The following is a 13,668-nucleotide window of genomic DNA, read 5'->3' as shown; positions in this document are numbered from 1 at the left end:
TCAAAAATCTCAAAAAGGAAAGAACAAATAATCCCATTAAAAAGTGGGCAAAGGACATAAATAGACATTTCTTAAAAGAAGACATGTAAATGGCCAACAGGTATATGAAAAAATGCTCACCATCACTCATCATTAGAGAAATAAAAATCAAAACCACAATGAGATCTTACTCCAATCAGAATGGCTTTTATTAAAAAGACAAAAAAAAAAAAAATAACATCTTGGTAAGGATATGGAAAAAGGGGAAGTCTTTTACACTGTTGGTGGGAATGTAAATGAGTACAACCACTATGGAAAACAGTGTGGAGATTTCTTTTTTTCTTTTTTTTTTTTTTTGAGACAGAGTCTCACTTTGTCGCCCAGGCAGAGTACAGTGGTGCAATCTCAACTCATTGCAGCCTCTGCCTCCCGGGTTCAAGCAACTCTCCTGCCTCAGCCTCCTGAGTAGCTTGGATTACAGGCACCCACCATCAATGCCTGGCTAATTTTTGTATTTTTAGTAGAGACGGGGTTTCACCATGTTGTCCAGGTTAGTCTCGAACTCCTGATCTCAGGTGATCCACCTGCCTTGGCCTCCCAAGGTGCTGGGACTACAGGCATGAGCCACCGTGCCTGACCAGAGATTTCTTAAAAAAACTAAAAGTAGAATTACCATTTGATTCAGTGATCCTACTACTGGGTATCTACCCAAAGGAAAAGAAATCAATGTATCAAAAGGATATCTGCAAACTTGCATGTTTATTGCAGCACTATGCACAATAGCTAAGATATGGAATCCACCTAAGTGTCCATCAATGGAAGAATAAAGAAAATGTGGTATATATACACAATGGAATACTGTTTAGCCGTAAAGAGTGAAATCATGTCATTTGCAGCAACATGGATGGAACTGGAGATTATTATTTTTTTAATCACAAATAGGACTTTTTATTTGCCACCATTTTAAGTCTGAACTTTAAACAGATTCTTGGACTGGTCGTTCATATCCATCAGTTCGTTCAACTTTAGCACCTGTCTTGTCCCCAGTGACTTTTCTGGAACTACTGCCTTCACCATGAAGCTCCATGAGTTTTCCCAATTCAAACTTGAGCTTTTTCAGCATTTTTACTTTTCTAACAAAGACATCATGGAGAGGATAAATAGATTGGCAAGCCTTTTATATGTCTTTTCCAATGCTGTCTAGAATCAATTTATTGACCATTTCTTTCAAGTCATTTGTCGGCACCTCTTGGGTCATGATTTCCATCATCTTCTGGATTTGGCGGACCTGTTGGTGCTGAGCATAAGAGGTCTTCCGTATCTGATTGTTGCGTTTTTTAGTAAAGCCAACACAGAACAGACGAAGCAAGTAACCATGAGTAGTCTTGACATCAATGTGAGCTTCAATCATTGTCTGCCATTTTTTGACCATGGAACACATTTTGTCATGAATAAGATCCATGCCATGGAACTTAGTCAGGCAGTTTTTGCCCTGAACATCTTCAGTAATCAGCTTGAATTTTCTAAATGCAAATACGTCATTCTGCAAATCAGCAAGACTCACTTCAAACACACAACCCTTGAGGCTGTCGGATGCAATTTTGGTTCCTTGGGTCCTGGTGACTAGCGTCTTTCCAATATTTCTTATATTGAACATAGCAGCTGCTTTCACATTATACCAATCTTTCTTAGAAAATGGATCAATCACTTTCTTCTTGGCTCCCTTTTTGCTGCCTTTTGTAAGGCGCTTGTTCTTGCCAACCACCATGGTGCTGCTCAGAGAGCCACAAGGCCTGGAGGTTATTCTCTTAAGTGAAAAAAGTCGGGCATAGAACAACAAATATTGCATTTTCTCACTTATATGTAGCAGCTAAAAAAATTGAACACGTGGAGCTAGAGAATGGAAAAACAGTTAATAGAGATGGAAGGGACAGTGGTGGAGGGGCGGGTGGATAAAGAGAAGTGTTAAAACATACAAACATACAGTAAGATAAAAGGAATAAATTCAATATTCCGCAGCAGAGTAGGATGACTACACTTAACAAAAAAGTATTGTACTCACATGACGGACACCCTGAATGCCCCTTCTTGATCGCTATGTATTATATACATATAACAGATTTTCTCATGTACCCCATAAATATACACAAATAACTTAAAAAAAAAAAAAAAAGAAACTGGAACTAACTCACGAAGAAAAGGGAAGTGTGTGGCTCAGGTAACCAACCATAGCAGGAGCAAGTGACTGGAATCAGGGACTCCAACATCCCCTAGGTGCTCCCAATGCTTCTCCTTTCCGTGGAAGGGCTTCATTTCCTCCTGCTGGAGACTGGCCTCTGCCATGAGCATGGGGCATAGCCATTGGAAGCTTCCAGACTTATTCTCACAGCTTTGTCACACTTTCCACCCACTGTAAAAACAAAAAGGCTCACGGTCCCCAGTTTCAATGCAAAAAGACTCTGGTCTGCTTGGGCCGCCTGTCCTCGCTGTAGTGGAGGTGTGGAGCAGGGGCCATGGTATGCTCTGGGTTTATTCAGCCGTGTATACCTGGATGACCTCACCATGGCTAAATGTTGAAAGGGTTTCAGAGGGCTTCCTCTTCTGGAGAGGATGTATATGTAGGAACAATTCAACACTCCTACTGAAGCAACTAGAAAAAACAGAGTAAGTTACAAAAATCACCTTTTTAAGACATTGCAGAGTTGTGCCATCAATGAGGACTAATGAATTGAAACTCTGGAGAGGAAAGAGGCCTTTCCCTTTTTTTTTTTTTTTTGAGACGGAGTTTCACTCTTATTGCCCAGGCTGGAGTGTAATGGCGCAATCTAGGCCCACTGCAACCTCTGCCTCCCGGGTTCAATTGATTCTCCTGTCTTAGCCTCCCGAGTAGTTGGGATTGCAGCCATGTGCCACCACACCCAGATAATTTTGTATTTTTATTAGAGACGGGGTATCACCACGTTGGTCAGGCTGGTCTCAAACTCCTGACCTCAGGTGATCTGCCCATCTCGGCCTCCCAGAGTGCTGGGATTACAGGCGTGAGCCACCACGTCCGGCCAGAAACAGCCCTTTCTAAATGTGCTGATTGTCTCTGACCATTTTCTTCCCGGGGAGTATTTGTCAAATCTGTGCACAGGCCAAGGATAGGGCTTGACCCAGGCATAGCGTCTCTACTGGAACAAAGAGAAACTGGTAGAGTTTTTGATGATCAACGTGATCTGTTGTAATGCTAGAATCTAGAACTAAGCCGGAGCTCCTAAGAACAGAGCTGAATCTTCCATAGGCTTTCAGGGATGAGAAGACAGAGACATGCCAATGAAAAGAGTGGGCTCCATCCAAGGACCAGTGATGACCCAGAAGTGGACTGGGACTAACTAAGACTGCAACACCACCTCAACCCAACTGAATTCTTGACTAGATTGAGGTGATCAATCCCTCACCCCATCTGCTAACAGAAGAAAAAGAGATTCATCACCGGAGGAAAATAACATCATCTGTTGCCTCTGTTTTCTTTTATATAATTATAAGGAATATAAAGAGCAGGAAAATGTGACTGATCAGAAAAAAGGCAGGAGCCAGGTGCAGTGGCTCATGCCTGTAATCCAAGCAATTTGGGAGGCTGAAGTGGGCGGATCACCTGAGGTCAAGAGTTTGAGACCAGCCTGGCCAACATGGCAAAACCCCGTCTCTACTAAATATACAAAAATTAGCCAGGCATGGTTGTGGACACCTGTAATCCCAGCTACTCAGAAGGCTGAGGCAGGAGAATCGCTTGAACCTGGGAGGCGGAGATTGCAGTGAGCCGAGATTACACCATGCACTCCAGCCTGGGTGACAAGAGCAAGACTCTGTCTAAGAAAAAAAAAAAGAAAGAAAAAGGAAAAAGAAAAAAATAGGCCGGGTGCAGTGGCTCATGCCTGTAATTCCAGCACTTTGGGAGGCTGAGGTCAGTGGATCACTTGAGCTCGGGAGTTTGAGACCAGCCTGGGTAACATGGCAAAATCCCATCTCTACTAAAAATACAAAAATTAGCCAGGTGTGGTGGCACATGCCTGTAGTCATAGCTACTTGGGAGGCTGAGGTGGGAGAATCACTTGAATCCGGGAGGCAGAGGTTGCGATGAGTAGAGATCACACCACTGCACTCCAGCCTGGGCGATAGAGTAAGACCCTGTCTCCAAAAAAAAAAAGAGGTTAAAAAATTACCTGGGCTTGGTAACAATACCTGTAGTCCCAGCTACTTGGGAGGTTAAGGAGGGAGAATTGTTTAAACCCAGGAGGTCAAGGTTGCAGTGACCCATGATTGCACCACCACACTCTAGCCTGGTCAACAGAGAAAGACCCTGTCTCAAAAAAAAAAAAATAGAGAAAGAGCAGGGAGTAGAAGCAGACCCACAAATGATTCTGATATTTGTGTTAGCAGACAAAGACTTTATAATAAGTATTATAAACATGGTAAATAGAGAAAAATAATACAATAAATGAAAAATGAAAAATTTCAACAGTGCATTCAAATCTATAAAAAAAAAGAACCAAATGGGCATTCTAGAACTAAAAAATGCAGTATCTGTAATTAAGAACTCATTAAGCAAAATATTTCCATAGCTGTTGGTAAATACCTATTGGCCCAAGATTCCTAAGTTCCCTGTCCTCATCTCCTGGCCATCCTGGACCTCCTTGGGACACCCTGGACTTCCCCACGGCCCAACAAGTAAGAGTTAATGGCAAGCCCAGCCAGGGGCATTCAGGAGCCTGCTTTGCCACTGCTGCAAGTGTCCCTTATGATTGGTTGGTGTCTGTGCTTTCCCATTGTTTAACTATTTTGATTTTGATGTCATCTCTGACTAATTGATTGACTGATAGAGATGAGGGGTTGTGTTTGTTTGTTTTTTGTTTGTTTTTGTTTTTTTTTTTAGATGGAGTGTTGCTCTGTCACCAGGCTGGAGTGCAGTGGCGTGATCTTGGCTCACTGCAACCTCCGACTCCTTGGTTCAAGCGATTCTCCTGCCTCAGTCTCCTGAGTAGCTGGGATTACAGGCACGCACTACCATGCCCTGCTAATTTTTGTACTTTTAGTAGAGATGGGTTTCACCATGTTGGCCAGGATGGTCTCGATCTCCTGACCTCATGATCCACCCACCTTGGCCTCCCAAAGTGCTGGGATTACGGGCATGAGTCACCTCGCCTGGCCTGAGATGAGGTCTTGCTGTGTTGCCCATGCGGGTCTCAAACTCCTGGGCTCAAGTGATTGTCCTGCCTTGGCCTCCTGAAAAGCTGAGACTTGATGTCTTGTATTGGTACTGTCATTGGAAGTCCCTATCAGAATCAAATAAATGAAATTGGGTAGAAAGAATTCCTCAAAGGGGGTAATACCAATAAGAGGAGACGTGGAAGGACACAGAAAGGATATTTGTTGATTTATATGCCCACTCAGAAAGCCAGATATCTAAGACTGAAGCCTGCTGTTTGCTGAGTTGAGCTTCTTTTAAGTTTCCTCACCACTGTATTTGAGGAGACTTGAGTGAGCCAGGAGGGAACAGATTTAGTGAGGCTAGATAAGTTTGCTGTGTGGCTTGGTCTCTTGAATCTGATCAGTTTGTAGCTCCTACACCAGTTATTTTCACGAAATACTCAGGACAGCCTTAGCAACCTGAGTTTCTCAAAGGCAAAAGAATTTAGTGTGGACTAACTGCCTCCCAGAATATAGGTTAAAAGAGGAGATTTTAGAGATGGACGGTTCTGGATTCAGACTCCATATCTGCCTTTAACTGGTTGTTGGACCTTGGGCAAATAGCTCTGCCCCTCTGAACTGCTCATGTGTATCTCGAAGGTTTGCAGCGGACACTGTTGGTTAACTACCGAATGGGTTTCTCCTCCCCTTTTCTTTGCGAAAAAGACCTTTTTTTTTTTTGGGGGGGTGGGGGACGGAGTCTAGCTCAGTCGCCAGGCTGGAGTGCAGTGGCACAATCTTGGCTCACTGCAACATCCACCTCCCTGGTTCAAGCAATTCTCCTGCCTCAATCTCCCAAGTAGCTGGGATTACAGGCACGCGCTGCCATGCCCAGCTAATTTTTGTGTTTTTAGTAGAGACGAGGTTTCACCATGTTGTCCAGGATGGTCTCGATCTCCTGACCTCGTGATCTGCCAACTTCAGCCTCCCAAAGTGCTGGGATTACAGGTGTGAACCACTACGCCCGGTCAGACCTCTCTCTCTCTCTCTCTTTTTTTTTTTTCAGAGTGTTTTATCTCTTCCTCTCTCAGCTCAGGGGTGAATTATGCTTGGTGTAGGCCCATTGCAATAATCCCACTTTTGGGTCAATGGTTGGATTAAGCATGCATGTATGACCCAATTCTGGCCACTGAGATGAGAGGGGTGATCAACTAGAGGCTTCTTGGAAGCTTTTATTGTACTTAAAAAAGGTACAAGGAAGAGATCATCCCTCTGCTAAATACTGTCATGTCCAGATGGGATGCCTAAAAGTGCAGCAGCAATATTGTGGTCATGAGGGGACCCAGGCTGAAGATCCAAGCCAACTAAGGATGACAGAGTGAAAAGATGGCAAGAACCTGGGTCCCCAATGACATCATCAAGCTTCTAAGTTAACCAACCCTAAAGCTACCCCTGGTAGGGACTTATTATTACGTAGAAAATAACTCATTTCCTCATGTTTAAGCTTTTTTGAGTTGGGATTTCTCTTACGTGGAGTCAAAAGCATCCTAACAAACCCAGAGTTGTTTATGAGGATTTGATTCAATAAAATGATTTATGTAAAGCACTTAACACAATTCCTGGTATAAAAGGTGCTCAAAAAATAAGTATTATTATTATCGTCATTATTTTTTTCTCATTTTTATTTCCCCTTATTGTCTCAGTTCTGGCTGTAAGCAGAGGATAATGAGTCTGGGATTTAAAGACGTGATGACAGGGATGGGGGAGTCAGAGGGAAAGGGATGAATTTAGGTGCCTGGGCTCTTCATCCAGAGCACCTTTGAACAGTAATTTTGGTTAAGGGTTTTTTAAATCTGTGTGTGGATGCAGACAATAGAAACTGACTTAGGTTAGCTCAAATGAGCAAAAAGCCATTTTTTTTAAGGGTATGGAGTGTGTCACATAATTGAAGGAAGAGATGAACAGCAAAGATTTAGGCAAGGAAGGAATTAAGTTTCAGAAATTCTCTTCCTCTGAACATCCCTCTCTCTTTGGAGCTCTCAGATAAGGACATTTGGGCAAGGTGTCTGCACTGTGTTAACTGGCTTTGGCCAAGGGGCAGGGACATACAGATGTGGTAATTGAGAGGGACCATCCTTGGCTATCAGGACCTTTCTGAAAGAAGGAAGAACCCAAGATGTATCTCTTGCTCCCAGATGCTTTTCCAAAACTGCAGGTTTCCCCTAACTTTACACAAAAAGCAGCAGCCCCAAGCCAAATTCTGGACATGCTCAGAATTCAGTAATGCCAAAGGCGGTCTGTTTTCCACGGTGACTGGGAAAGGAAAAGAAAAGCCTGGGCAAGGGACTAGCCTGAACCATGAAGTCTAACCAGATGTCCTCACTTGGGGCATCCAAACACTCACTTGGAATGCCCAAGCCAGAAGGACTAACACTGCCCTGGCGTTTGCAAAAGTGCAAATATTGTCCCATGTGACAAATGTCTAAGTGCTTAAAAGCTATAAATCGAGTTATGCCCACCTCTACCCGACATTCCCAACCAGGCTTTTCCCTCTCACAACGCTCACTTCTTTAAGTCTTGGAAGCTAAAGGAGCCAGGTTCTCTTTGCATCACTCCTTCCATTGGGATGCTTGAGTTGTCATACCCTGGTTATGCTGGGACAGGGCAGGGCAGTGCAGAAGGCCTCAGGCCCAGGACTCTTGGGTGGTAACTGGATCCACCCATTCTTGGGATAGGGACTGATTCAGTCAAGCTCTCTTTTTTGCCAGGGTGGCCAGGTTACTTTCCTCACACCTTACTTTTCCAACTTAGGATCTCTAGGCATTTTTACGTGCCTCCCCAAACTACACTATCCTAACTGAAGAGCAGGGAGTGGGGAAGAGAGGATCAGCAGGAAAGGAGTTACTGGGATTCAGTTCTGTTGAGACACACGCTTGGGTTGATTTGAGGAGATAACTTGAAGTTGAAGCAACCACTCTCTCCCTGATTTCCCAGGACAGAGCTGTGATTCTGTCCCCCTACTCCCCACCCTCACCCCACTCTCAGTGACAGCCTCAGGCCTCCTCCTCTAGCCTGAGAGGATGAGTTGGGTTTACACACACCCGCTTCCTCCTACCTTTCAGAAAATTTTCCTGTAAAACCCAAGAATAAAAAAACCTTTGTGTCTCAATGTGGATACTATATGAGGCCAAGGGTGGGCACTATTCTTTGTTTGATCTGAGGACAGGACTAAGAAGGACCTTAGAGATTATCTCAGAAGCTGAGTTCACAGAAAGTAAGAACCTATCAAATGCCACTGGAGTGGGGTCAAGAGGGCTCAGGAGCAAATTAAGAGATCCCACAGTCCCACTGGTCAATGGTAGAAGAATCAGTGAGGATTATAACTTCACTGAACTCAAACTCATTAAATATATTAAACCCATGAATTTTTAATGACACTTAGAAAAAAAAAACAGGCCCTCATTTGTCATCTTGTGAAAGATGCTAGGAAATCAACCTATTATTTTGAAACTGACAAGAAAGGAAAAGAAACAGCATTGATTCTGCCTTTTCTTTTCCAACTGTGTGTCATGATAACCAAATAGTTGATAAGAAGATGATTTTCTTTATAGAAACATTCTAGCTAATAAATGAAGAAGAAAAGAAGCTAAGAAATGTTAGCATATCAACATTTTGCATTTCGGAATTTTTCAACTCATAATGAAATAATGGAGCTAGGCAATGATCATCAATAGCTGCTAACATCAGAAAAAGAAAGATAACAGGGCGTTATGTGCCTACTCATGGAAACACAAAAAGCTGGGCCGGGTGCGGTGGCTCACACCTGTAATCCCAGCACTTTGGGAGGCCGAGGCGGGTGGATCACTTGAGGTTAGGAGTTCGAGACACAGCCTGGCCAACATGGCAAAACCCTGTCTCCCCTAAAAATACAAAAATTAGTCAGGCATGGTAGTGCATGCCTGTAATCCCAGCTACTCTGGAGGCTGAGGCTGGAGAATCGCTTGAACCAGAGCAGCAGAGGTTGCAGTGAGCCAAGATTGTGCCACTGCACTCCAGCCTGGGTGGACACAGTGAGATTCTGTCTCACAAAAAAAAAAAAAAAAAAAAAAAAAAAATTGTATGATGCAATCAGTGAAATTTGAACATGGAATTAACATTAAATGATATTTAAGGAGGCTGGGCGTGGTGGCTCATGCCTGTAATCCCAGGACTTTGAGAGGCAGAGGCAGGAAGATCACTTGAGTCCAGGAATTCAAGACCAGCCTGGGCAACAAAGTGAGACCCCTGCTCTCTACAAAAAATAGAAAAAAAAAAAAAATTAGCTGGGGCATGGTGGTGTGTACCTTTAGGCTGAGCTGGGAGGATCGCTTAAACCCAGGAGGTTGAGGCTACATGCCACTATACTCCAACCTGGGTGACAGAGCCGGGCCCTGTCTCAAAAATCCATAATGATAAAAAATGATATTTAAGGAAGTATTATTAACATTTTAGGTCTGATAATGATTTTATGGCTGTATTTACATAGTACTTATCTCAGAGTGACGTACTGAAATATTTGTAGGTGAAATTATATGATTTCTGGCACTTGCTTCAAAATAATATTTGGGACATTTAGAGGTCAGCTAATAGGAGCATAGAAAAGCTAGATTGGCCTTGAGGGATGATTCTTGGGGCTGGGTAATGGGTACATGGGAGTCTAGGAGTCTACTATGTGTCCTTTTCGTGTGTGTGTTTGAAACATAATGAGCGCATCATGAGTGTGTGTGCCAAGAAGGCACTGTGCCAGGTGTTAAGGATTCTAAAATGATGCATCACCATCCCTACTCTAGAGTGACTTGAGTCTGGTTCCCAAACTCTTATCACTGAGCACCTATTTTATTTTTCTTTTCCCTCATAAGTCGTGTGTTTGGGAGATTCTCATCACCTAATAAATGTATTTATTTATTTATAAGTTTCTCCGTGCTGGCTAGGCTGGTCTTTTTTTTTTTTTTTTTTTTTTTTTTGAGACGGAGTCTCGCTCTGTCACCCAGGCTGGACTGCAGTGGCTGGATCTCAGCTCACTGCAAGCTCCGCCTCCCGGGTTCACGCCATTCTCCGGCCTCAGCCTCCCGAGTAGCTGGGACTACAGGCGCCCGCCACCTCACCCGGCTAGTTTTTTGTATTTCTTAATAGAGACGGGGTTTCACCGTGTTAGCCAGGATGGTCTCGATCTCCTGACCTCGTGATCCGCCCGTCTCGGCCTCCCAAAGTGCTGGGATTACAGGCTTGAGCCACCGCGCCCGGCCTTTAGGCTGGTCTTAAACTCCTGGCCTCAAATGATCTGCTTTCCTCGGCCTCCCAAAGTGCTGAGATTACAGGAATGAGCCAACACGCCCAGCCAATGCATTTATTATGTAATAATTTAAAAGTACTCTTTATGGTGTGTCCAAACATTTCTTCTTTTGTGAAGTCTTAAGGGAAGACTGGGAACTCCAAAGTGGCCCAAACTTTTAATTTTACAGAGACAGAAACTAAGGCCTAGACAGGGAGACTGCCCAGGCCACACGCATTGGCAGAGGTGAGAGTGGAGTCCGGTTGTAGAACCCACTCTTCTGCTTGTCCAGTGCGCCACCACTGGCTGAGGACTGACGGTGCTTTGCAGTGTGTAGCTGATCTGGTTTACATACTAGGAACAGTCACTATATTAGCCTGTCAGCTTCTCTTTTTAAGACTAATTGATGCCAATTTCTTCAACTTTTCTTTTTAATTTTTTTCTTAATTTTTTTTTCTTTTTTTCTTTCTTTCTTTTCTTTTTTTTTTTTTGTAGAAACAGGATTTCACTTTGTTGCACAGGCTAGTTTCAAACTCCTGGGCTCAAGTGATCCTCCCTCCACGGCCTCCCAAAGTGCTGGGATTGCAGGTGTGAGCCACCATGCCCAGCCCAACTTTTCTTCATAGATTTTCTTTACTTTCCACCTTCTGAGACTATCCCAAAGCTGTCTGATACATTGCCAATGTCAATTTAAATTTTCGCTTTATGACAAGTTGCTGAGCACTTATTTTTTTCACGCCTCCGTAGTGAAAAAGGGAGCCAGAAAAGAAGTCAAGCACAGTCAACTCCTGGTTATCGCAGGGCAGGATGGCCAATTTCCTATCAATCATGCTGAAAACAAAACAAATACAATTATGTGATAGGGGTAGAATAGTAAGCAGTACATGCCACACTGGGTAACTTTTTTTTTTAAGACTGGTGAAGCGCAGTAGTGACAAGGTGGGGAAGGAGTAGAACAAGGAGTATGGGCCAGGCTCAGTGGCTCACACCTGTAATCCCAGCACTTTGAGAGGCCGAGGCGAGTGGATCATGAGGTCAGGAGATCGAGACCATCCTGGCCAACATGGTGAAACTCCGATAAGCCAACCTACTTACCACCCTGCTTCCCTGACTTTCAGTACTCGATTTCCTACCTAGAAACTCTAGTCTAATAACCACAACTACATATTGTACAAGCTTAGCAAACTAAAACTAAAAATATAAAAAATTAGCCTGGCATGGTGGTGCGTGCCTGTAATCTCAGCTACTCGGGAGGCTGAGGCAGGAGAATCCCTTGAACAGAGGAGTCGGAGGTTGCAGTGAGCCGAGATCGCACCATCACACTCCAGCCTGGGGTACAAGAACAAGACTTCGTCTCAAAAAAAAAAAAAAACCAAAAAACCAAAAAAACAAAGATTTCAATCTGTAACTGACTGAACAATCAATTGAGTTATCCCACTACCTTCGTACCAGCCCACATTGGGTAGCTTTGATGTTAGAATGTCCGTCCTTTCACCAGTCCCACAGATGTGCAGGTTGGTTTACTGAGAGATGCCTATGTCTGAGTGTTTAGTACTTTATTTTGGATGCTTATCACAAACATTTTTACTGAAATGTTTCCAGTGTTAAGTGCACTTCATCAATGTTTCACTTGCAACCTCCTCTCCCTCAAAACAATTTTCATGTCCTCCTTCGCAGCCTCTCATCAAGCTGACAATGTAGCGTGAGCAACCAACCTCACTTGCCAACATTCTCACATGCAAGATTGAGATCTTTAAAAGCCCTTTTGGATGGTACTGTGGTCAACTCTTGTCTCTGTTGGGAATTATTTGGTTTCCTTCCTGAATTTCCATCAGGGAGAAAAAGAAGCTCAATCTGCTCATAGCAGGAACAAGAAGTGGCTTTCACAGCACTGACTGGAATGGAAAACCAGCATCAGATCCACCTCCAAAAAAGCTTTCACTTGAAAGGGATGTAGTTTCAGTTATTTGCTCCAATTTTTACCAAAAGTCTCCTGGAAAATCCAGAGTTGCTTGTATAAATTAATAAAAGAAGAAGCAAGAACTGTAACTAGAGCCTAGTTTTATCATTACTGCACTCAAGGGTCACCTGAAATCTGAACTGCAACATCTCAGTTAGTTTATGTGCAGTAATCAGCGCCATGACAGTCCCTCAGGACAGGATTCTCCACCATGCCCCAGCCTGCCCACCTGGCCTCAATTCTTTCTTCTGATATTCCCAGGATACCTCCTAAGCCAACCTACTTATCACCCTGCTTCCCTGACTTTCAGTGTTCGATTTTCTACCTAGAAACTCTAGTTTAATAATCACAACTATATATTATATAAGCTTAGCAAACTAGGCACAGAAGAGATCTCCCCCCAATTGGATAAGGACTATTTGGTACAAAACCTAGAAAAAACATAATTAATGGCAAAAGATCAAAGGCATTTCCATTAAAGTTAGAACAAGATAGACAGCTATCACTGTAGTGGAGATCTTCACTGTTACAACAGGTAAGAAATCAGAATCATTCATATAGGTGAGAGGGTAAAAGAGTTTTCTGGTTCTTCTCTGTCCTCACTGCTGACTGCTTCCCTTCTGACCTGGATTTTTACCTTTCCATCTGTGGCAAGGAGCAGATGAAAAATGGCCTGCAGCTTAAGATGCCTAAGTGATGAGAAAATGAGCATTTACTGATTTTACTGTTACCATGTTGATTATTTCCTCTTAGCTATCTGCAGCCAAGGTAGAGGTCAGAACAGAAGGGGAGAATTTTTTTTTTTTTTTTTTTTTTTGTAATCTTACTGATTAGAGTTTCCATGCTATAAAGAAAGATGAGGGGAAAGAAAATAAGCAAGAGAGAATTAACTGAGCAAGAAAGACACATAAAAGAGAAAGAGAGAATGGCTATGCGGTGGATACATGAATGAGTAAGAGCGGAATAATGAGTAGAGCAGAGAGGTAGATGGAAAATGAGAATTAGAAAATGGGAAGAAAAATAGTCAGGAAATCACCTAGAAGCTTATCATGACTGAAAAAGTGTGGAGGTAGGCCAGGCGCAGTGGCTCATGCTTGTAATCCCAGCACTTTGGGAGGCCGAGGTGGGTGGATCACCTGAGGTCAGGAGTTCGAGACCAGCCTGGCCAACATGGTGAAACCCCATCTCTGCTAAAAATATAAAAATTAGCTGAGCATGGCAGTGGGTACCTGTAATCCCAGCTACTGGG

At 43.3% G+C, this 13,668-nt stretch overlaps 1 pseudogene; it reads right to left on the bottom strand.

Moving 5' to 3' along the window:
• Positions 1-697: 697 nt before the first annotated feature.
• LOC112631821 lies at positions 698-1,766 on the bottom strand (annotated as a pseudogene).
• Positions 1,767-13,668: the final 11,902 nt, after the last annotated feature.

Source organism: Theropithecus gelada, chromosome 9 (assembly GCF_003255815.1).
Source record: "Theropithecus gelada isolate Dixy chromosome 9, Tgel_1.0, whole genome shotgun sequence".
Lineage (NCBI taxonomy): Eukaryota > Metazoa > Chordata > Mammalia > Primates > Cercopithecidae > Theropithecus > Theropithecus gelada.
Note: the sequence above shows the minus strand (reverse complement) of the source record. Positions and strands in the feature narration are given on the sequence as shown.